We start from the raw sequence: 23,828 nt of genomic DNA, 5'->3' as shown, positions 1-23,828 counted from the left end.
TCAACCATCTCCTGCCCCCCTCTACAGTGGGACTGTACTCAACCATCTCTTGCCCCCTCTACAGTGGGATGGTACTCAACCCACTCCGGCCCCCCTCTACAGTGGGACTGTACTCAACCATCTCCTAACCCCCTCTACAGTGGGACTGTACTGAACCATCTCCTGCCCCCCTCTACAGTGGGACGGTACTCAACCATTTCCTGCCCCCCTCTACAGTGGGACTGTACTGAACCATCTCCTGCCCCCCTCTATAGTGGGACGGTACTCAACCATCTCCTGCCCCCTCTACAGTGAGACTGTACTCAACCATCTCCTGACCCCCTCTACAGTGGGACTGTACTCAACCATCTCCTGACCCCCTCTACAGTAGGACTGTACTCTACCATCTCCTAACCCCCTCTACAGTAGGACTATACTCTACCATCTCCTAACCCCCTCTACAATAGGACTGTACTCTACCATCTCCTAACCCCCTCTACAGTAGGACTGTACTCAACCATCTCCTGACCCCCTCAACAGTAGGACTGTACTCAACCATCTCCTGCCCCCCTCTACAGTGGGACTGTACTCAACCATCTCCTGACCCCCTCTACAGTGGGACTGTACTCAACCATCTCCTGACCCCCTCTACAGTGGGACTGTACTCAACCATCTCCTAACCCCCTCTACAGTGGGACTGTACTCAACCATCTCCTGACCCCCTCTACAGTGGGACTGTACTCAACCATCTCCTGACCCCCTCTACAGTGGGACTGTACTCAACCATCTCCTGACCCCCTCGACAGTGGGTTTGTGTCAGCCAGTTCTCTCTACGAGCAGGGCTTTGTTCATCATAAAATAAAAATTATCGAGTTTTGGCCAATCTTTACGGCCGTGTGATGGGTGCTGCTTCAACATTAACATAACTTGATGTATTGTGTTAATGTGGAAAGTCATTTGTTCAACTTTGAAATTTATCAACACAAATATTCAGCCTTATACAGTGAAAGTCTAATCGATACACTACATGAAAGTACAAATACCAAAGGTATGTGGACATCTGCTCGTCAAACATCTCATTCCAAAATCATGGGTATTAATATGGAGTTGGTCCCCCCTTTGCTGCTATAACAGCCTCCACTCTTCTGGGAAGGCTTTCTACTAGATGTGGAGAATTAGTGAGTTCTGGCACTAATGTTGGGTGCCTGGCTCGCAGTCGGCATTCCAATTCATCCCAAAGGAGTTCGATGTGGTTGATTTCAGGGCTTTGTGCAGGCCAGTCAAGTTCGTCCACACCGATCTCGACAAACCTTTTCTGTATGGACCTCACTTTGTCCATGGAAGTATTGTCATGCTGAAACAGGAAACTGTTGCCACAAAGTTGAAAGTGTTGCCACAAACTGTTGGAAGAACAGAATCGTCTAGAATGTCACTGTATGCTGTAGTGTTAAGATTTCCCTTTACTGGAACTATGGGGCCTAGCCAGAACCATGAAAAATAGCCCCAGACCATTATTCCTCCTCCACCAAACTTTACAGTTGGCACTATGCATTGGGGAAGGTAGCGTTTTCCTGGCATCCGCAAAACCTAGATTTGTCTGTCAAGACTGCCAGATGGTGAAGCATAATTCTTCACTCCAGAGAACGTGCTTCCACTGTTTCAGAGTCCAATAGCGGCGAGCTTTACACCACTCCAGCCGACGCTTGACATTGCGCATGGTGATCTTTGGCTTGTGTGGGGCTGCTCGGCCATTGGAAACCAATTTCATGAAGCTCCCGACAAACAGTTATTGTGCTGACCTTGCTTCCAGAGGTCATTTGGAACTCAGTAGCTGTGGCGGGAAAAGTACTCAATCGTCATACTTGAGTCAAATGAAAGATACCTTAATAGAAAATGACTCAAGTAAAAGTGAAAGTCACCCAGTAAAATACTACTTGAGTAAAAGTTGAAAAGTATTTGGTTTTAAATATACTTAAGTATCAAATAGTAAATGGAATTGCTAAAGCGTACTTAGGTATGAAAAGTACAAGTAAAAGTATAAACCATTTCAAATGTCTTATATTAAGCAAACCAGATGGCACAATTATTATAAAAAATGGTTTACGGATAGCCAGGGTCATACTCCAACACCCAGACATAATTTACAAATGAAGCATTTGTGTTTAGTGAGTCCGTCAGATCAGAGGCAGTAGGGATGACCAGGGATGTTCTGTGTGTGAATTGGACCATTTTCCTGTCAAAATGTACTTTTGGTTGTCAGGGAAAATGTATGGAGTAAAAGGTACATTATTTTCATTAGGAATGTAGTGAAGTAAAAGTAAAAGTTGACAAAAATATAAATAGTAAAGTAAAGTATAGATACCCCAAAAAAACGACTTAAGAAGTACATTAAAGTATTTTTACTTAAGTGCTTTACACTGCTCAGTAACGAGTGTTGCAACCAAGGACAGGTGATTTTTAGGCGCTACGCGGTCCAGCACTCGGCCGTCCCGTTCTGTGAGCTTGTGTGGCCTACCACTTCACGGCTGAGCCGTTGTTGCTCCTAGACGTTTCCACTTCACAATAACAGCACTTACAGTTGACCGCTTACAGTTGAGCTCTAGCAGGGCAGAAATGTGATGAACTGACTTGTAGGAAAGGTGGCATCCTATGACGGTGCCACATTGAAAGTCACTGACCTCTTCAGTAAGGCCATTGTACTCCCAATGTTTGTCTGTGGAGATTGCATGGCTGTGTGCTCGATTTTACACACCTGTTAGAAATGGGTGTGGCTGAAATAGCCGAATCCAGTAATTTGAAGGGGTGTCCACATACATTTGCTGGGTTCTTAGTTCTCCAGAAGAACAAATGGATATATCTTTCCAGACCTTACAGGCCATCAGTCGATAAATCCAGAAAAGAAAATCAATCCAGAAAAGAAAACCATGATGCATGCGACTTTGATTTGAAAAAGTCACCCAACGATTCAAGTACTGTTTCTTGCCTTATAGACTATACACGTGGTAATATTCTCACACATCAGACAATTCTTACTCTAATATTGTCTTTCCATACAGTATGCTAAATAATATATGTGGGAACTGGTTTGGATGTAGAATAGACCATTATCATACCTCTGTCGGAACAGGGGCAGGGGGAAAAGACTGCACTTGAATAGCAAATGGAGGACACCTTTCCAGCAGCTCATTTTCAGCCCAGCCAGGTAGGCTTCTCCAGTTGTAAAGCGAAGCAATGTGCTTAATATGAGCAAAGTTGAGAAATAAATATAGTAGGCCTAGCCTATAGAAAGCTGATGGGATCCTCTTTTTAATATAGGCCATCAAAACTGTTTTCTCACGCAAATACAAAATATAGCCTATAGAAAGGTTGTGCAACGTAAACCTATATAGGGACACTTATTTTATTCCATGTATCAACCAGTTATAAGGAGCTGGCTCTCACTGAGCAACAGGTGATCCTACTCCACTCAAACTCTGAATGCCAGGGTTCTGTCAGAGTGATTAGAGGGAACACACCATTAGCGACTGTCCGTTAGCAGGTTTGGTAGGCTCCTAATGACCATCAGTGGCATCAGAGCACAGTTTTGGAGAAGCCTAGTTACCGTGACTCAACGGTCATATGGAATTTGACTGCATCAATCAATTGTCAGAGATGCAATAATATTACAAATAAAATGAAAGACGTAGTTAATGACATTTACAACTGAGAATCATTTGATGACTACCCAACAGAGAGCCAGTGGAAACAACAGCTCTCATTCAATATGCTCTGCTCTGTTGTTACAGAGAAACACTCACCTGCAGTTGTATTCTGACTGTCAGGCTCTTTCTCCAAAGGCTTCTTTGACTCATCTAGAACAAGACAATATAAACTATATATACACTACTGTTCAAAAGTTTGGGGTCACTTAGAAATGTCTTTGTTTTTGAAAGAAATGCACATTTTTTGTCCATTAAAATAACATCAAATTGATGAGAAATATAGTGTAGACATTAATGTTGTAAATTACTATTGTAGCTGGAAACTGATGATTTTTAATGGAATATCTACATAGGCGTACAGAGGCCCATTATCAGCAACCATCACTCCTGTGTTCCAATGGCACGTTGTGTTAGCTAATCCATGTTTATCATTTTCAAAGGCTAATTGATAATTAGAAAACCCTTTTGCAATTATGTTAGCACAGCTGAAAACTGTTGTTCTGATTAAAGAAGCAATAAAACTGGCCTTCTTTAGACTAGTTGAATATCTGGAACGTCAGCGTTTGTGGGTTCGATTACAGGCTCAAAATGGCCAGAAACTTTCTTCTGAAACTCATCAGTCTATTCTTGTTCTGAGAAATGAAGGCTATTCCATGTGAGAAATTGCCAAGAAACTGAAGATCTCGTACAACGCTGTGTACTACTCCCTTCACAGAACAGCGCAATGTGCTTTTCTTTCAAAAACATGGACATTTCTAAGTGACCCCAAACTTTTGAACGGCAGTGTGTGTATATATATATATATATATATATATATATTTATCACTTAGAAATGACCATGTTTTTTTCATATTCATATAAGAATATGAGAAGAAAAAAAACAAGGCTCCTCAAACTTGAAAAGCAATATACACGTCTCACCTGATGCACCAGACACATTGAAATGGGTCAAATGCTCCTGAAATAAGATAACATCAATATCAAATTATGAACATGCAACTGGAATGTTTGGTCTGGTATTGTAGTTTACAAGGTAACTGTACATAAACCTAAACTGCAGTGATAAATAGCCATACTCACAGACCGATCACTTATGGCAGTGTGGTCTACATTGACACAGTCCAGGAGGGTGATGCAGGAGTAGCTGACATCAATCACATTGTGTGCATGTGTAGTGTTTTTGTGTTGATAGAGCCACGAAGCAAGCCACGTAGACGTCTGTGGAAGAAAAAATACAAATGTAAAGTTAGACATCTAACACTCAAAAACAATATTCTAAATGTTTGAATACATTTGTCATTAAACTGCATCAACTCTCTATATATTTTTATTTTATTTAACTAGGCAAGTCAGTTAAGAACAAATTATTTTTTACAATGACAGCCTACCGGGGAACAGCGGGTTAACTGCCTTGTTCAGGGGCAGAACAACAGATTTTCAACCTTGTCAGCTTGGGGATTCAATCCAGCAACCTTTAGGTTACTGGCCCAACACTCTAACCCCGGCTTCCTGCCTCCCCTGAAGTGTGAAAGACATTTCTGATTCTACAGTAGTCTGATAGTGAAGCCTGTTTTGTGAGACACAATAAACCGATATCTTACCTTATTGGAAATCACTGATAGCCACTCCACACGTTTAGGTTTCTCCTTCTCCTTTACACAGTATTTGAAAGCATTTCCAGTTCGGAGGCTTGCACAACTAACATTCTTGGTTTCTTCTCCACCCCAACAGCCTGCAGAAAAAAGGAGGAAGAGATCACTCATGTTGAAAAACAATTCCCACAGTCTTCTACAACACATATCTTTATTTACTGCTGTTGAAGAGATACAAAAGAAGATACCAGAAGAAGCAGCCTGCTTTATAAAGACAATAGCATATGATCATGTTTGTAGCCAACGCCCAAAGACGGCTTTACTGCCGGAGAATTTATATTTTGCAATCTCTCTTTCCTGAGAATTGTAACTTTTTCAAGAGACCGGCAAATAGCTGAGAGATAAGCAAACACTCAAGACATTGAAAAAACTAAACCAACTACACTACTGTAAATATGTGTCAGGAATTGGGGAGACGAAGACATCTCAGCTTCACCCAGAAAAAATACAAAGTCAAAACACAATCTTCTTACCTTGAATGAACAGGATTGTCAATAATAAACTAAACAGATAACAAATAGACATGGTGGCCTCTTATCACAAACTACTGTGTGCTGCGTGTTGAGTTCCAGTCTGTCGGTGCAAAGCAAACCAAGGCGGGAAGGACACTCTTTCTCTTGTTGAGCGGAAGTTACATCATAAGGAGGAGCAACAATAAACACATCTGGTTTTTGGATAAATATTTTAACGTTTTGTGACAATGAAACTAGATTATTTTGTATACAACTTAAGGCATTGATATTAAAACATAATATTTTCAATAAATGTTTCTTTCCCCCATGTAAAGCCTCCAGTTGAATGACAACTTGACCTGATTCCTACTGGTGGGGCAGTCGGATAATAGTGTTATGCTTTATTGCACTGTAGGTGGTGCACTGCGATGTGTCTGACGTGCAGAACTCATTACCAGGTCCATGTTACCCGTCTCCTGCCCACATGACCTGTCTAGAAGGTCACAAAGTCAGTAACAACTCCTGCACACAACACTTCTGACCACAAGACGGGGCTGTTGTTGTACTGTAGGAATGAAGCACATGGTTTTGTTGAACTGTAGGGAAAAGGGGGATACCTAGTCAGTTGTACAACTGATGCCGTCAACTGAAATGTGTATTCCACATTTAACCCAACCACTCTCTGAATCAGAGAGGTGTGTGTGTGTGTGGGGGGGGCTGCCTTAATCGACATCCACGTCTTCCGCACCCGGAGAACAGTGGGTTAACTGCCTTGCTCAGCGGCAGAACGACAGATTTTTACCTTGTCAGCTCGGGGATTTGATCCAGCAACATTACGGTTACTAGCCCAACACTCCACTAGGTTACCCGCTGTACCATTAACTCATGATAGATAACTATACCTCATGGTAGATAACTATACCTCATGGTAGATAACTTTCCAAAATGATAGATAACTATACCTCATGGTAGATAACTATACCTCATGGTAGATAACTTTACCTCATGGTAGATAACTATACCTTGTGGTAGATAACTTTCCAACATGATAGCTAACTATACCTCATGGTAGATAACTATACCTCGTGGTAGATAACTATACCTCATGGTAGATAACTATACCTCATGGTAGATAACTTTCCAAAATGATAGATAACTATACATCATGCTAGATAACTACACCTCATGGTAGATAACTATACATCATGGTAGATAACAATACATCATGGTAGATAACTATACCTCATGGTAGATAACTATACCTCCTGGTAGATAACTATACCTCATGGTAGATAACTTTACCTCATGGTAGATAACTATACATCATGGTAGATAACTATACATCATGGTAGATAACTTTACCTCATGGTAGATAACTATACCGCGTGGTAGATAACTTTCCAACATGATAGCTAACTATACCTCATGGTAGATAACTATACCTCGTGGTAGATAACCATACCTCATGGTAGATAACTTTACCTCATGGTAGATAACTATACCTCGTGGTAGATAACTATACCTCATGGTAGATAACTTTACCTCATGGTAGATAACTATACCTCATGGTAGATAACTTTCCAACATGATAGCTAACTATACCTCATGGTAGATAACTGTACCTCATGGTAGGTAACTTTAGCAAATGATAGATAACTAGACCTCATGGTAGATAACTATACCTCATGGTAGATAACTTTACCTCATGGTAGATAAATATACCTCGTGGTAGATAACTTTCCAACATGATAGCTAACTATACCTCATGGTAGATAACTATACCTCGTGGTAGATAACCATACCTCATGGTAGATAACTATACCTCATGGTAGATAACTATACCTCATGGTAGATAACTATACCTCATGGTAGATGGCTATACCTCATGGTAGATAACTATACCTCATGGTAGATAACTTTCCAAAATGATAGATAACTATACATCATGCTAGATAACTACACCTCATGGTAGACAACCATACCTAATGGTAGATAACTATACCTCATGGTAGATAACTATACCTCATGGTAGATGGCTATACCCCATGGTAGATAACTACACCTCCAGGTAGATAACTATACATCATGGTAGATAACTTTACATCATGGTACATAACTATACATCATGGTAGATAACTATACACCGTGGTAGATAACTATACATCATGGTAGATAACTATACCTCATGGTAGATAACTATACCAAATGATAGATAACTATACCTCATGGTAGATAACTATACCTCATGGTAGATAACTGTACCTCATGGTAGGTAACTTTACCAAATGATAGATAACTATACTTCATGGTAGATAACTATACCTCGTGGTAGATAACTGTACCTCGTGGTAGATAACTTTACCAAATGATATATAACTATACCTCATGGTAGATAACTATACCTCATGGTAGATAACTATACATCATGGTAGATAACTATACCTCATGGTAGATAACTTTACCAAATGATAGATAACTATACATCATGGTAGATAACTATACCTCATGGTAGATAACTGTACCTCATGGTAGGTAACTTTACCAAATGATAGATAACTAGACCTCATGGTAGATAACTATACCTCATGGTAGATAACTATACTTCATGGTAGATAACTATACCTCATGGTAGATAACTGTACCTCATGGTAGATAACTTTACCAAATTATAGATAACTATACCTCATGGTATATAACTATACCTCATGGTATATAACTATACCTCATGGTAGATAACTATACCTCATGGTAGATAACTTTACCAAATGATAGATAACTTTACCTCATGGTAGATAACTATATATAATGGTAGATAACTATACTTCATGGTAGATAACTTTACCAAATGATAGATAACTATACCTCATGGTAGATAACTTTACCAAATGATAGATAACTATACCTCATGGTAGATAACTTTACCATATGATAGATAACTATACCTCATGGTAGATAACTATACCTCATGGTAGATAACTTTACCAAATGATAGATAACTATACCTCATGGTAGATAACTATACCTCATGGTAGATAACTGTACCTCATGGTAGATAACTTTACCAAATGATAGATAACTATACCTCATGGTAGATAACTATACCTCATGGTAGATAACTGTTCGAATGATTCAGCGGGTAAAGTGATCACTAGTAGTTAGTGTTTTTAACATGTTTATAAAGATGAACACTCTAGGTTGACTGTGACATCTGACCCTCAGTGAGTGGAGGGTGTGAAGAGAATATCATTATTACAATCACGTGGTACATTTCAGAGTGGGATGAAATAGGAAAACATCAGGAAATCATCATCCATACCATACTGTACCATACATACCGTGCCATACCATCATTGGATACTGTATGTTACTGGTGAACACAGACATCCCACAAAGACAGACATACAGTCTGTGTACATGATCACATGAGCAGCTACTGTAGAAACCAGGAGCATTAGCGTGGCATTGTCACGATCGTCGTAAGAAGCGGACCAAAGCGCAGCGTGGTGTGAATGCATCATTTTAATGGATGACGAAAACACGAAGTAAAATGAACAAAACAATACATGAACAACGACCATGACGCTATAATAAGACCTGTGCTGACACAAGCACCTAACATAGACAATCACCCACCACCCACAATGACAAAACAGGCTACCTAAATATGGTTCCCAATCAGAGACAACGACTAACACCTGCCTCTGATTGAGAACCATATCAGGCCAAACACAGAAACAGTCAAACTAGACATCCAACATAGAATGCCCACTCAGATCACACCCTGACCAAACAGAACATATAAACATACAAAGTAAACTATGGTCAGGGCGTGACAGGCATGTGTGTGCCTGCATGTGTGTGTGTGTGTGTGTGTGTGTGTGTGTGTGTGTGTGTGTGTGTCTGCATAAACTTGAAAAACTGAAAACGAGTGACAGAAGACTAAATAAATCAGAGTTTGATCTTTCCCTCTCCACCAGTGTCTCATTTGAAGAAAACACGACCACAAGTTAGAAAGGAATGTTTTAATGATAAAAGGAAAGCAACTCATCATAATATTAATAAGCGTTGTACCAGTCACTGAAAAGTCACTGGTTTGAATCCCCGAGCCGACTTGGTCTGTCGAGGTACCTTTGAGCAAAGCACTAAACTTGAATTGCTCCTGTAAGTCACTCTGCATAAGAGCATCCGCTAAATTACTCAAATGTTCATGTATTAAATAAAACAAGTTGTGACCATACACAAAACTCTGCAGAACAGCCTTCCTAAAAGGTAGATATGACAATGATGTGGAGGTTTGTTCATACAAATACATGCAAAAAAAATGTTTCAAATAATACAAGAGTATGAGGGACAAGTGTATCCATCAGACCTGAGTCGTTCATTAAACAATAGTCTTAACTCACTCACTTGTATGGCAATGTATGAGCAGATCATAACAATCCAACAGTCAAAATGAATAGTACTATACACAGTGTACAAACATTAGGAACACCTTCCTAATATGGAGTTACACCCGCTTTTGCCCTCAGAAAAAACTCAATTGGACAAGGGATGGACACTACAAGGTGTCGAAAGCTTTCCACAAGGATGCTGGCCCATGTCGACTCCAAAGCTTTCCACAGGGATGCTGGCCCATGTCGACCCCAAAGCTTTCCACAGGGATGCTGGCCCATGTCGACTCCAAAGCTTTCCACAAGGATGCTGGCCCATGTCGACTCCAAAGCTTTCCACAGGGATGCTGGCCCATGTCGACTCCAAAGCTTTCCACAAGGATGCTGGCCCATGTCGACTCCAAAGCTTTCCACAGAGATGCTGGCCCATGTCGACTCCAAAGCTTTCCACAAGGATGCTGGCCCATGTCGACTCCAAAGCTTTCCACAGGGATGCTGGCCCATGTCGACTCCAAAGCTTTCCAGAGTTGTGTCAAGTTGGCTGGATGTCCTTTGGGTGGTGGACCATTCTTGATACACACAGGAAACTGTTGAGAGTGAAAAGTCCAGCAGCGTTGCAGTTCTTGACACACTCAAACCAATGAGCCTGGCACATACTACCACAGCCCGTTCAAAGGCCCTTAAATGTTTTTGTCATGCCGTTCACCCTCTGAATGGCACCCACGCACAATCCATGTCTCAAGGCTTAAAAAAAACGTATTTAACCTGTCTCCTTCCCTTCATCTACACTGATTGAAGAGGATTTAACAAGGGACATCAATTAGAGATCATTGCTTCGCCTGGATTCACCTGGTCAGTCTGTCATGTTCTTAATGTTTTGTACACTGAGTGTAAATTGGTCATGAAAAAGTAATAAATAAAACTAAATACATGTGTAAGGTAACTAACCATAAAAGCATCAGGTGAAAACCATTCATAACAGTATGGGACCAACCCACATACAGTGCCTTGCGAAAGTATTCGGCCCCCTTGAACTTTGCGACCTTTTGCCACATTTCAGGCTTCAAACATAAAGATATAAAACTGTATTTTTTTGTGAAGAATCAACAACAAGTGGGACACAATCATGAAGTGGAACGACATTTATTGGATATTTAAAACTTTTTTAACAAATCAAAAACTGAAAAATTGGGCGTGCAAAATTATTCAGCCCCTTTAAGTTAATACTTTGTAGCGCCACCTTTTGCTGCGATTACAGCTGTAAGTCGCTTGGGGTATGTCTCTATCAGTTTTGCACATCGAGAGACTGAAATGTTTTCCCATTCCTCCTTGCAAAACAGCTCGAGCTCAGTGAGGTTGGATGGACAGCAGTTTTCAGTTATTTCCACAGATTCTCGATTGGATTCAGGTCTGGACTTTGACTTGGCCATTCTAACACCTGGATATGTTTATTTTTGAACCATTCCATTGTAGATTTTGCTTTATGTTTTGGATCATTGTCTTGTTGGAAGAGAAATCTCCGTCCCAGTCTCAGGTCTTTTGCAGACTCCATCAGGTTTTCTTCCAGAATGGTCCTGTATTTGGCTCCATCCATCTTCCCATCAATGTTAACCATCTTCCCTGTCCCTGCTGAAGAAAAGCAGGCCCAAACCATGATGCTGCCACCACCATGTTTGACAGTGGGGATGGGGTGTTCAGGGTGATGAACTGTGTAGCTTTTACGCCAAACATAACGTTTTGCATTGTTGCCAAAAAGTTCAATTTTGGTTTCATCTGACCAGAGCACCTTCTTCCACATGTTTGGTGTGTCTCCCAGGTGGCTTGTCTAAGTCATTTGACCTGACAGACACTCTCAATGTGTTAAACATTCTAATTAAACGGTGAATACAAATGTCAACATAGCTACACAATTCCTGTCTAAAGTTGTGGTATTTTTCACAATGTTCCTAGTAGGTAGGGATGTGGGGTACAGTTCCTTCTGCAAGACCTGTGGGTAACACGTCCTATGAATACCCTCTTGATAATGTGTGATAAGTGTATTTATAACACCTTATAATCTATGAATATATACATCATATTGCATGACATAGGCACTAATGGCTAATACATGTCTATATTCCTTCAGCATTTTAAGCAGGCAGCATAATGCCTTATGATTATGAAGCTAAGTGGTGTGACCTCATGAAAGACTCTTTAGGAAAATGTGTCAGAGGGCTATACTGTAACGACTTCACGTAGGAGTTCCGCACTCCTGTTAAAGGGACAGTTCACCCTAATTTAAAAATGTATTTAGCTTACTTTAAGCTGTAAGCAGTCTATGGACAAGCTCAGACAGTAATCCATGCTTTGGTTTCGGATGGGTGTGAGAGCAGGCGAACGTCTAACAACCCAAAGGTTGCGTGTTCGAATATCATCACGGGATATTTTAGCATTTTTGCTAATTAGCAACTTTGCAATTGCTTACTACTTTTTAGCTTAATGAGCACATAATGTATAATATAATGATCCTAATGTGGTATCTGGCATAGTAATACTTTGCTTCATAAGTCATTACACATCGTGGTGATAATGCTTTATGCAGTTATAGATGTTCATGAGCAGTTATTAGCACCTATGTTGTGCATCCTGATGCATTATGAATAGAAGGTGTTACTAATGCTCCTATATTGCATTATAAAGATAACATCCTGTTTGAACTGACCAATCATGCTTTCCTATGAAAACAGTGGTTTAAATCAAGTCTGATGTAACATCATCTAGAGTCTAAAATGAGTAATAAAATACACTTTTCAGAATGTGTTGACATGACTGATTATGATGAAGCAAGTCACAAATAATATATATGTTATATAATGTATTACTGTATCTTATCATATGGTGTTAGGTTCTCTTTTGTTATACAAACGTCCACCGTTTGTTACAGTTCTCCTCTTGACTCCATGTCATTAGGTCCTTGGTCCTTGGGAAGAACACAAGAGTTACAAATATGCTGGACCAAAAAGACAACGAGCCCTGTCATTTTAGATATCAAGCCAAACAGTTCCCCAGTTGTCAGAGGACATAAACAGTACTTACTATTAACTCAGGAGGTTTGGTGACTTGGTCCTTGTCCAAGGCCTGTTTGTCCAATAGAGCAGTGGTCTCCCCTGCAGCTCTGTTAGACATGGGAGGACCTCCATTCATCTGAGGAGGTCCTGGACTCTGTGCACCAGGAGTCGGTTACTTAGTCTCATCGTTAACCCTGTTGGAGTAATAAGACATCAACATTCACATTCATGATCCACCATAATACTGTTCCCTATAGAGATAACAGGGTTTCCCAAACTCGGTCCTGAAGGGAGAAATGAGATTGTCATTCAATTGACAATGACGATCTATCAAAGGAGTCCTCATGTGGAGAATTTACCTGACAACCTTGGGTACATTCAGTGGATGGGAATCAGCATGTGTCTTCTGATAGGTTTCAGTGTCTGCTCGGTCATTGTCTAACAGCTTTCCATCCTCCATTCCTAGAAGACCTTCCTCTCCTTGGCCACTAAAGTTGAGATTATTACATTGATAAGGATTTAAGTATCTCTATTGGGAAGGATACAAATGTTCTCCATATCCATAGCCTACATTACAGAGGACTGGCAGGTGATTAGTCATGTGGTACAGTTTACCTGGCATCTCCATTCAGCAGAGGGTTGTCAGCGCCTGTCTCTTCATTGTCCATGGGCTGCCTGCTCTCCTCTCCTGGCTCACCTCCTTGGTCACTAAAAGTGAGATTATGATGAGCATGACTGAAAGGATAAGCAAGGCTCTAAAGGCAGGGTCTTTGCTGAAAGTTGTTGCTTGCCAATAGACATTGCTGGTATTTAGAAATGCCATGCGGATCTATTGAGTAATTCTTCCTTCGCCTTCTATAGCAGGGCTTTTCAACCCTGTTCTTGGAGAGCTACCCTCCTGTAGGTTCTCTCTCCAACCCTGTTCCTGGAGAGCTACCCTCCTGTAGGTTCTCTCTCCAACCCCAGTTGTAACTAACCTGATGCAGCTTTTTAACCAGCTTTCAGGGATGGGCAACTTTGATGGGAGCCATAAACATCTGAATTCATTATGAGGGACCACAGTGGCTCCTGAGTACCCACATTCACACTCACACATGCAGTCAGAGCCGGCCTTAAGCAACATTTTGCTATGGGGATTAAAGAACATTTAGCAGATTTAAAGCAAGTTTGCTGCAATTCTACTCATTTTGCCATAGGGTGGAGAGAAATATGTGCATGTCAATATGATATCTAAGTGAGAGTGACTTACAAAATCAATGAAATTTTTTTGCAATTTTGCAAGTAAGCCATTTGACGATGATTACTACAAGTTTAGGTAGCTGGTTAAATACATTTACCAATCTAAAAAATTGTCAGCTGACATGGGCTAATTGAGTGATTGTCAGTGACTGACATGACAAGAGGAAAACTGCTAATACACAACCACATTTCAAAATTGTGAAACCAAGATTCTCTGTTCTGATGAAACGAAGATTGAGCTCTTTGGCCTGAATGCCAAGCGTCACGTCTGGAGGAAACCTGGCACCATCCCTAAGGTGAAGCATGGTGGTGGCAGCATCATGCTGTGGGGATGTTTTTCAGAGGCAGGGACTGGGAGACTAGTCAGGATCGAGGAAAAGATGAACGGGGCAAAGTACAGAGAGATCCTTGAAGAAAACCTGCTCCAGAGCGCTCAGGACCTCAAACTGGGGACGAAGGTTCACCTTCCAAATGGACAAATACACTAAGCACACAGCCAAGACAACGCAGGAATGGGAAAAACTCCCCAAATACAGGTGTGCCAAGCTTGTAGCATAAACAGTCTGAATACTTATGTAAATGTCATTTTTCAGTTTAAGATTTTTAATACATTTGCAATCATGTCTAAACAGCTGTTTCTGCTTTGTCATTATGGGGTATTGTGTGTAGACTGATGAGGGAAAACAACTATTTAATACATTTTAGAAGAAGGCTGTAACGTAACAAATGTGGAAAGAGTCAAGGAGTCTGAATACTTTCCGAAGGCACTGTACATGTGAAACAAATAAACATAACAAGAAGACACGTGTCCTCAAACTTGAAAAGCAATATACACATCTCACCTGATGCACCAGAGACAATGGTACAGGTCCAATGCTCCTGATTCAGAAATGAGATAACATCAATATATTTACTTCTTATAATAAAATAGTTTACATTTTGAATGTTTTCCCCCCCTGGTATTGTAGTTTACAAGGTAACTGTACATAAACCTAAACTGCAGTGATAAATAGCCATACTCACAGACCGATCGCTTATGGCAGTGTGGTCTACATTGACACAGTCCAGGAGGGTGATGCAGGAGTAGCTGACATCAATCACATTGGGTGTATGTGTAGTGTTTTTGTGTTGACAAAGTTCAGCAAGCCACGTAAACATACAAAAGCATTTGACCCGTATCATCAACTCATAGTGAAAGTTATGATATATGGAAGAGGTAGAGTTAACAGTGACGTCTGACTCATTGAGGAAGTCTTGCATCCTTATGCAAATCAGTTTCAGCTCTAGCACTGATATTACAAACCTGCAAGTAATTGAAACCCTGTTTTCCTTTCACAATTTCCATGGACCTGATTCCTACTAGTGGGGCAGTCTGATAATAGTGTCATGATTCAGTGCACTGTAGGTGGTTTCTGTAGGACCAGGACAAACTCAGAGAACCAGAGATCAGAGTTGTACCTAGTTAAGTGACATACCCGGTAAACACTCAGGGCTACATCATTCTGACCACTAGAAGGGGCTCTTGTTGAATAAATGAAACAGAAGCCTTCGTCTGATTCGAGTCATGTTGAACTTCACCTCAAGGTATATAACTGATTGAATGATTCAATAGGTAAAATGGTCACAAGTAGGCTGGTGCATAACATGTTAATAAAGATGATGAACACGCTAGGTTGACTGTGCCAATGGAGGGTGTGTGGCTAGTGTAGATATTGAAAATAATATCATTATTGTGATCACTTGTGGTTCATTTTAGAGTGGGAAGACATGGGAAAACATCAATAAACTAACATCCATTCCATTCCATTACTGTCTATAGGGTGAACACCCATCAGACACCCCACAAAGACAGACATACAGTGCTTTAGACTCAGTACTGTCTGTGTACATGATCACATCTGTGAGGGTCTACAGTAGCTATTGTAGAAACCAGGAGCATTAATGTGTGGCACAAAGGTCACTGTGTGTGTGTGTGTGTGTGTGTATGTGTGTGTGTGTGTGTGTGTGTGTGTGTGTGTGTGTGTGTGTGTGTGTGTGTGTGTGTGTGTGTGTGTGTGTGTGTGTGTGTGTGTGAGAGATAATGTGTTTGCGTGTGTGTGATAGCACAGGACATCCTCCTGTTGTCTTTGGGAGCTGGTCCATGGAGACAGCGTGACAACTCTCCCATCAGATTGTGTCTGTGAGAGCAGGAGAGCAGGCGCTCAAAGGGCCCTCTGTCATCTGCCCCTTCACACTCACTCTCTCTTTCTCTCTCTCTCTCACACACACACACCAATAGATAAAGCAGGGCTGCCAGAAGGAGCATGCTTAATTTACAGATTCACTGGTCCAGCGAGAAAACACAGACAGGAGTCTGTCACTCAATCTGGCCCAATCGCTTTCTCCCTCTTTCTGTCTCTTTCCCTTCCCCCTTCTGTCTCTCTCTCTCTCTCTCCCAAACTCTCTCTCTCTCTCTTGCCCTTACTCTATTTCAGGCATGTCCATACCAAAGGCCCATCCATAGAGTTGGAGGAAAATAAAAGCTAATTAATGTTGAATTACACTCCAAGTGAACATGACATGTTCTCAGTTCCTAAACATACTAGAAACCTACTACCTGATTGACTTGGCCTGAGTTACCAGAGGAGAGGGGACTGGGGGGGGGGCTCCATACAATCATATGATCAATTTTCCATAGATATCATGTGACAGTAGGACGTATTCACATCCTGCCCAGACTGTGTTCCAGAAAGAGAAAGAGAGAGACCGAGAGAGAGAGAGAGAGAGAGAGAGAGAGAGACCGAGAGAGAGAGAGACAGAGAGAGAGAGAGAGAGACAGAGAGAGAGAGACAGAGAGAGAGAGAGACAGAGAAAGACAGAGACAGAGAGAGAGAAAAAGAGAGAGAGAGACAGAGAGACAGAGAGACAGAGAGAGAGGGAGACCGAGGGAGAGAGAGAGAGAGAGAGAGAGAGAGAGAGAGACCAAGGGAGACCAAGAGAGACAGAGAGAGAGAGAGAGAGAGAGAGAGAGGGAGACCAAGAGAGACAGAGAGAGAGAGAGAGAGAGAGAGAGAGAGAGAGAGAGAGAGAGAGAGAGAGAGAGAGAGAGAGGGAGACCAAGAGAGACAGAGGGAAGGAGAAACAAAGACTAAATCAAATCAAATTGTATTAGTCACATGCCACGAATACAACAGGTGTTGACCTTACCGTGAAATGCTTACTTACGAGCACCTAACCAACAATGCAGTTAAAAAATATATATATACAAATAAGAATAAGAAATAAAAGTAACAAGTAATTAAAGAGCAGCAGTAAAATAACAATAGCGAGACTATATACAGGGGGGTACCGGTACAGAGTCAATGTGCGGGGGCACCGGTTAGTCAAGGTAATTGAGGTAATATGTACATGTAGGTAGATGTAACAACAGAGAGATGCAGCGATGTAAAAGAAGGGGGGACAATACAAATAGTCTGGGTAGCCATTTGACTAGATGTACAGGAGTCTTATGGCTTGGAGGTAGAAGCTGTTTAGAAGCCTCTTGGACCTAGACTTGGCGCTCCGGTACCGCTTGCCGTGCGGTAGCAGAGAGAACAGTCTATGACTAGGGTGGCTGGAGTCTTTAACAATTTTTAGGGCCTTCCTCTGACACCGCCTGGTATAGAGGTGCTGAATGGCAAGAAGTTTGGCCCCGGTGATGTACTGGGCCGTACGCACCACCCTCTGTAGTACCTTGCGGTTGGAGGCCGAGCAGTTGCCATACCAAGCAGTGATGCAACCAGTCAGGAGGTTCTGAATGGTGCAGCTGTATAACCTTCTGAGGATCTGAGGACCCATGCCAAATCATTTCAGTGTCCTGAGGGGGAATAGGTTTTGTCGTGACCTCTTCACGGCTGTCTGTTAGTTTGTTGGTGATGTGGACACCAACAAACTTGAAGCTCTCAACCTGCTCCACTGCAGCCCCGTCGATGAGAATGGGGTGTGCTTGGTCCTATTTTTCCTGTAGTCCACAATCATCTCCTTCGTCTTGATCACGTTGAGGGAGAGGTTGTTGTCCTGGCACCACACGGCCAGGTCTCTGACCTCCTCCCTATAGGCTGTCTCGTTGTTGTCGATGATCAGGCCTACCACTGTTATGTCATTGGCAAACTAAATGATGGTGTTGGAGTCGTGCCTGGCCATGCAGTCATGAGTGAACAGGGAGTACAGGAGGGAACTGAGCACTTACCCCTGAGGGGCCCTCGTGTTGAGGATCAGCGTGGCGGATGTGTTGTTATCTACCCTTACCACCTGGGGCGGCCCGTCAGGAAGTCCAGAATCCACTTGCAGAGGGAGGTGTTTAGTCCCAGGGTCCTTAGCTTAGTGATGAGCTTTGTGGGCAGTATGGTGTTGAATGCTGAGCTGTAGTAAATGAATAGCATTCTCACATAGGTGTTCCTTTTGTCCAGGTAAGAAAGGGCAGTGTGGAGTGCAATAGCGATTACATCATCTGTGGATCTGTTAGGGCGGTATGCAAATTGTAGTGGGTCTAGGGTTTCTGGGATGATGGTGTTGATGTGAGCCATGACCAGGCTTTCAAAGCACTTCGTGGCTACAGACATGAGTGCTAAGGCTCGGTAGTCATTTAGACGGGTTACCTTAGTGTTCTTGGGCACATGGACTATGGTGGTCTGCTTGAAACATGTTGGTATTACAGACCCGGACAGGGAGAGATTGAAAATGTCAGTGAAGACACTTGCCAGTTGGTCAGCGCATGACAGACAGAGAGACAGAAAGACAGAGAAACTGAAAGACAGAGACAGAGAATGAGGAACATAACATAGGTCTGTAGATGTTACTGTCCCCAAAGTACCACCCTAGATCTGTGTGAAGACTGTGAACTCAGGCTAAGAAAAGCCTAGAAGTGTTGTAGAACTCCAGTCAACTACAACAGTCTTCAGCATAATCCCTATTCTCATGGTGTGGGATCAAAGATGAGCACCATCTCCAGAGGAAGGGCAGGCCGGCTGCAGACCCACCACGGCCCTCTGAAGTGCTTTGGTCTCAGGGTCGACCAGGGGTGGAATATGCAGGGAGCTGTAGTGTGTGCTTGCCCGCGTTCGTTTGTCTGTGTGTGTCGGTGTGTGTGTGACCACGGCCAGGACATCTGAAAGGCCATCTCCACACTATGGAGTTTCTTTGTTGAAGAGCTTAAACCAGGTCTGTGTTGTAGTAGAGCTCTAACCAGGTCTGTGTTGTAGAGCTCTAACCAGGTCTGTGTTGTAGAGCTCTAACCAGGTTTGTGCTGTAGAGTTCTAACCAGGTCTGTGTTGTAGAGCTCTAACCAGGTCTGTGTTGTAGAGCTCTAACCAGGTCTGTGTTGTAGATCTCTAACCAGGTCTGTGCTGTAGAGCTCTAACCAGGTCTGTGTTGTAGAGCTCTAACCAGGTCTGTGCTTTGGAGCTCTAACCGGGTCTGTGTTGTAGAGCTTTAACCAGGTCTGTGCTTTGGAGCTCTAACCAGATCTGTGTTGTAGAGCTCTAACCAGGTCTGTGTTGTAGACCTCTAACCAGGTCTGTGTTGTAGAGCTCTAACCAGGTCTGTGTTGTGGAGCTCTAACCAGGTCTGTGCTGTGGAGCACTAACCAGGTCTGTGTTGTGGAGCTCTAACCAGGTCTGTGCTGTGGAGCTCTAACCAGGTCTGTGTTGTGGAGCTCTAACCAGGTCTGTGTTGTTGAGGTCTAACCAGGTCTGTGCTGTGGAGCTCTAACCAGGTCTGTGTTGTTGAGGTCTAACCAGGTCTGTGCTGTGGAGCTCTAACCAGGTCTGTGTTGTGGAGCTCTAACCAGGTCTGTGTTGTGGAGCTCTAACCAGGTCTGTGCTGTGGAGCTCTAACCAGGTCTGTGTTGTTGAGGTCTCACCAGGTCTGTGCTGTGGAGCTCTAACCAGGTCTGTGTTGTGGAGCTCTAACCAGGTCTGTGTTGTGGAGCTCTAACCAGGTCTGTGTTGTGGAGCTCTAACCAGGTCTGTGTTGTAGAGCTCTAACCAGGTCTGTGTTGTGGAGCTCTAACCAGGTCTGTGTTGTAGAGCTCTAACCAGGTCTGTGTTGTAGAGCTCTAACCAGGTCTGTGTTGTGGAGCTCTAACCAGGTCTGTGTTGTAGAGCTCTAACCAGGTCTGTGTTGTAGAGCTCTAACCACTGTAATACACATAAACATGCTAAATGTACTTTCATACACACACCATGTAGTTAGTATGTAGCCTACATGTCTAGATTAACGTAAGACTCACAAAATAAAGTTTATTACATAGTCATAGAGAGTTATTTAAGGGTACTACGAGTAGAGGTGGCATGGGAATATGCTAACCCACAAATCCCCATACCTCATCCCCCTTTCCCATATCTCAGCCTCTTCTAGACCGAGCCAAACCCCCTCCTCGTCCAAAAACCACATCTCTCTCTCTCTCTCTATGCAGCGATGAAGCAGAGCAACCTGAGCTCTCTGAGAAAGTCTTATAAAGGGGAGGGAATAAAACAATCACATCAAGCACATTGACCACCTCTCCCTCACACCCTGATCTGGGACATCCAAGACAGTGTGTGTGTGTGTGTGTGTGTGTGTGTGTGTGTGTGTGTGTGTGTGTGTGTGTGTGTGTGTGTGTGTGTGTGTGTGTGTGTGTGTGTGTGTGTGTGTGTGTGTGTGTGTGTGTGCATGCTTTGTGTGCCCAGGGGCCTATCCTCACATGCATTGATTACAGGAACTGAATGTAGTATAGGCTACTCATGTCACAGTCATTTCCTGTACTATGTCACAGTGATGCACTGCTTATTCACGTACAGTTAGGTCATGTATTGCACAACCGTAGCAAGTCACTTGGACAGCCCCTATGAATCCGTTATCCAGAGAAGAATCTCCTGAGAGGGATCTCTGTCAAACAAACAAATCACTCTTTCTGAGCCGCTGCCTTGTGGTAAACTTGTTAAACTCTCTCTTTTTGTGTTGTGTACCTCTTCTCTCTTCTCCCCTTCTCTTTCTCTCTGTTCTCATCAAATCAAATCAAATCAAATTTATTTATATAGCCCTTCGTACATCAGCTGATATCTCAAAGTGCTGTACAGAAACCCAGCCTAAAACCCCAAACAGCAAGCAATGCAGGTGGAGAAGCACGGTGGCTAGGAAAAACTCCCTAGAAAGGCCAATACCTAGGAAGAAACCTAGAGAGGAACCAGGCTATGTGGGGTGGCCAGTCCTCTTCTGGCTGTGCCGGGTGGAGATTATAACAGAACATGGTCAAGATGTTCAATGTTCATAAATGACCAGCATGGTCGAATAATAATAAGGCAGAACAGTTGAAACTAGAGCAGCAGCACAGTCAGGTGGAAGTTGAAACTGGAGCAGCAGCATGGCCAGGTAGACTGGGGACAGCAAGGAGTCATCATGTCAGGTAGTCCTGGGGCATGGTCCTAGGGCTCAGGTCAGTTGAAACTGGAACAGCAGCATGGCCAGGTGGACTGGGGACAGCAAGGAGTCATCATGTCAGGTAGTCCTGGGGCATGGTCCTAGGGCTCAGGTCCTCCGAGAGAGAGAAAGAAAGAGAGAAGGAGAGAATTAGAGAACGCACACTTAGATTCACACAGGACACCGAATAGGACAGGAGAAGTACTCCAGATATAACAAACTGACCCCAGCCCCCCGACACATAAACTACTGCAGCATAAATACTGGAGGCATCCTTCCTCTCCCATTCTCCTCCTCTATTGTCTCCCTTTTACACTCTCTCCCTCTCTCTACACCTCTTCTTTCTCTCACATCTACACTTCTCTCTGTCCCTTTCTCTCTGTTCTTATCCTTCTTCTCCCCTCTCTCTATCATTCTCTTCTCCTCTCTTTTCTCCCTTTTACTCTCTCTCTATAACTCTCTTCCCCCTCTCGCTACCCCTCTTCTTCCTCTCCCTTCTCCCTCTTCTCTTGTTGAGCCTTGTTGGCGTGGGCTCTAGTTCTGTTCCTTCGCTCAGTGAACCCAGGGTAAAGAGGGTCTTGTTACACCAGTACTGGCCCTTCTGATAAAGCCCAGTATTGTGAAGGATAAGCCTAAGAAACAATCAGGATTTCACACAGACAGCACCGTGTGTATTTCTGCAGTCCCTAAACACAAATGTAAACACACCAAGATCATTCACATACACACTCCCATACAGTACAATCGCTCAAACACACAACACTCCAGGTCAGAGAATGTATTGTTACTGTGCGCTGCACTCATGTGGTAGAAGTAAATATCAGGACAAAACTCACATCAGGTTACAAACTCTCTCTACAGGTTGTTTTCCTTCCTTTGTACTGTATAATTACCCTGGTGTGCACTGCTTCCTCTACTTCACTACTAAAGCCAGCTAGCTACCTCACCACCGATGACTGACGGACACCAGAGATTGGGAAAGGGGAGCAGAAGTAACAGTGTTAGAAACGACCTGGAATGGGAATGTCCTTCTTATCTCTCACTCCCATGTTTATGTATGGAAGGAACCCAGCTCTTAAGCTGTCCACATTTGGGTGAGCCGTGCTCTTAAATAAACATGGGCTTTGTTGGGATAAACCGTTGTCTATCCTCTATTGTCCCGCGGGATCAGTGAGGTGCTCAGGTACTCACCTGAATGGAGGGGGGACAGGTCAGCACACGTCACGGATGGAAGTTGGAACACGAGGCCAAGAGAGGGAGCGAGGGTGGCTGGAAGTGCTGTACAGACAGGCAGGCTCCTCCTGGTGCCTGGAATGCTTCCATACGGCTGTCATCATTCCTCATCATTCCTCATCATTTCCGGTGATTGCGGAGGTTTCCAGAGGATTCCCGACATCAGTTTCTCCATCCATCACTGGCCACCAAAGGGAAGAGGAACAGTAACTACAAGAGAGACGTTGTCATAACTCAACACCCTCGGGTCACACTAATAACCATGGTCACAGCAGGCAGACGGATCGCTGTGAGACCGCGTCATTCTGTCAATGGGCCAATTACTGCAATAGCTGTTAACACTCACATCCTGTGACCTTTGGCCTAGTGTGCCTGTACACCTACTTTAGAATGGGGTGTTATAAGCAGGCTGTACAGTTTGAGAGAAGTATAGAAACGAAGTGGTTGAGCGACATGTTTGCCACTGTTCTAATGAGGACAGAGATAATATAAGTGGTTCATGCGTGTGGATGTCACCCCATTTTAACACCGATTATTGTCTCTGTCTTGTATCAGCACTAAACGTGACAACACCTTGTGTATCCAAGCCATTCCTACATCTTGGCTTAACTCGTTGCCAAGACACACACACACACACACACACACACACACACACACACACACACACACACACACACACACACACACACACACACACACACACACACACACTCTCTCA

At 43.0% G+C, this 23,828-nt stretch overlaps 2 long non-coding RNA genes across 2 annotated transcripts; both read right to left on the bottom strand.

The window, feature by feature from the left end:
* Positions 1–2,721: 2,721 nt before the first annotated feature.
* LOC116374499 (uncharacterized) lies at positions 2,722–5,409 on the bottom strand. The gene is made up of 4 exons (XR_004210461.1): positions 5,282–5,409; positions 4,761–4,898; positions 4,602–4,638; positions 2,722–3,830 (listed from the first exon to the last, which is right to left on the bottom strand). It is a non-coding gene; the product is annotated as an uncharacterized LOC116374499 (long non-coding RNA).
* A 6,494-nt stretch (positions 5,410–11,903) lies between these two features.
* On the bottom strand, positions 11,904–23,367 carry LOC109884028 (uncharacterized). Its single transcript, XR_004210460.1, has 5 exons — positions 23,069–23,367; positions 13,838–13,930; positions 13,582–13,710; positions 13,251–13,416; positions 11,904–13,134 (listed from the first exon to the last, which is right to left on the bottom strand). It is a non-coding gene; the product is annotated as an uncharacterized LOC109884028 (long non-coding RNA).
* Positions 23,368–23,828: the final 461 nt, after the last annotated feature.

Source organism: Oncorhynchus kisutch, linkage group LG6 (genome assembly GCF_002021735.2).
Source record: "Oncorhynchus kisutch isolate 150728-3 linkage group LG6, Okis_V2, whole genome shotgun sequence".
NCBI lineage: Eukaryota > Metazoa > Chordata > Actinopteri > Salmoniformes > Salmonidae > Oncorhynchus > Oncorhynchus kisutch.
This window is presented reverse-complemented; position numbering and strand designations above follow the sequence as displayed.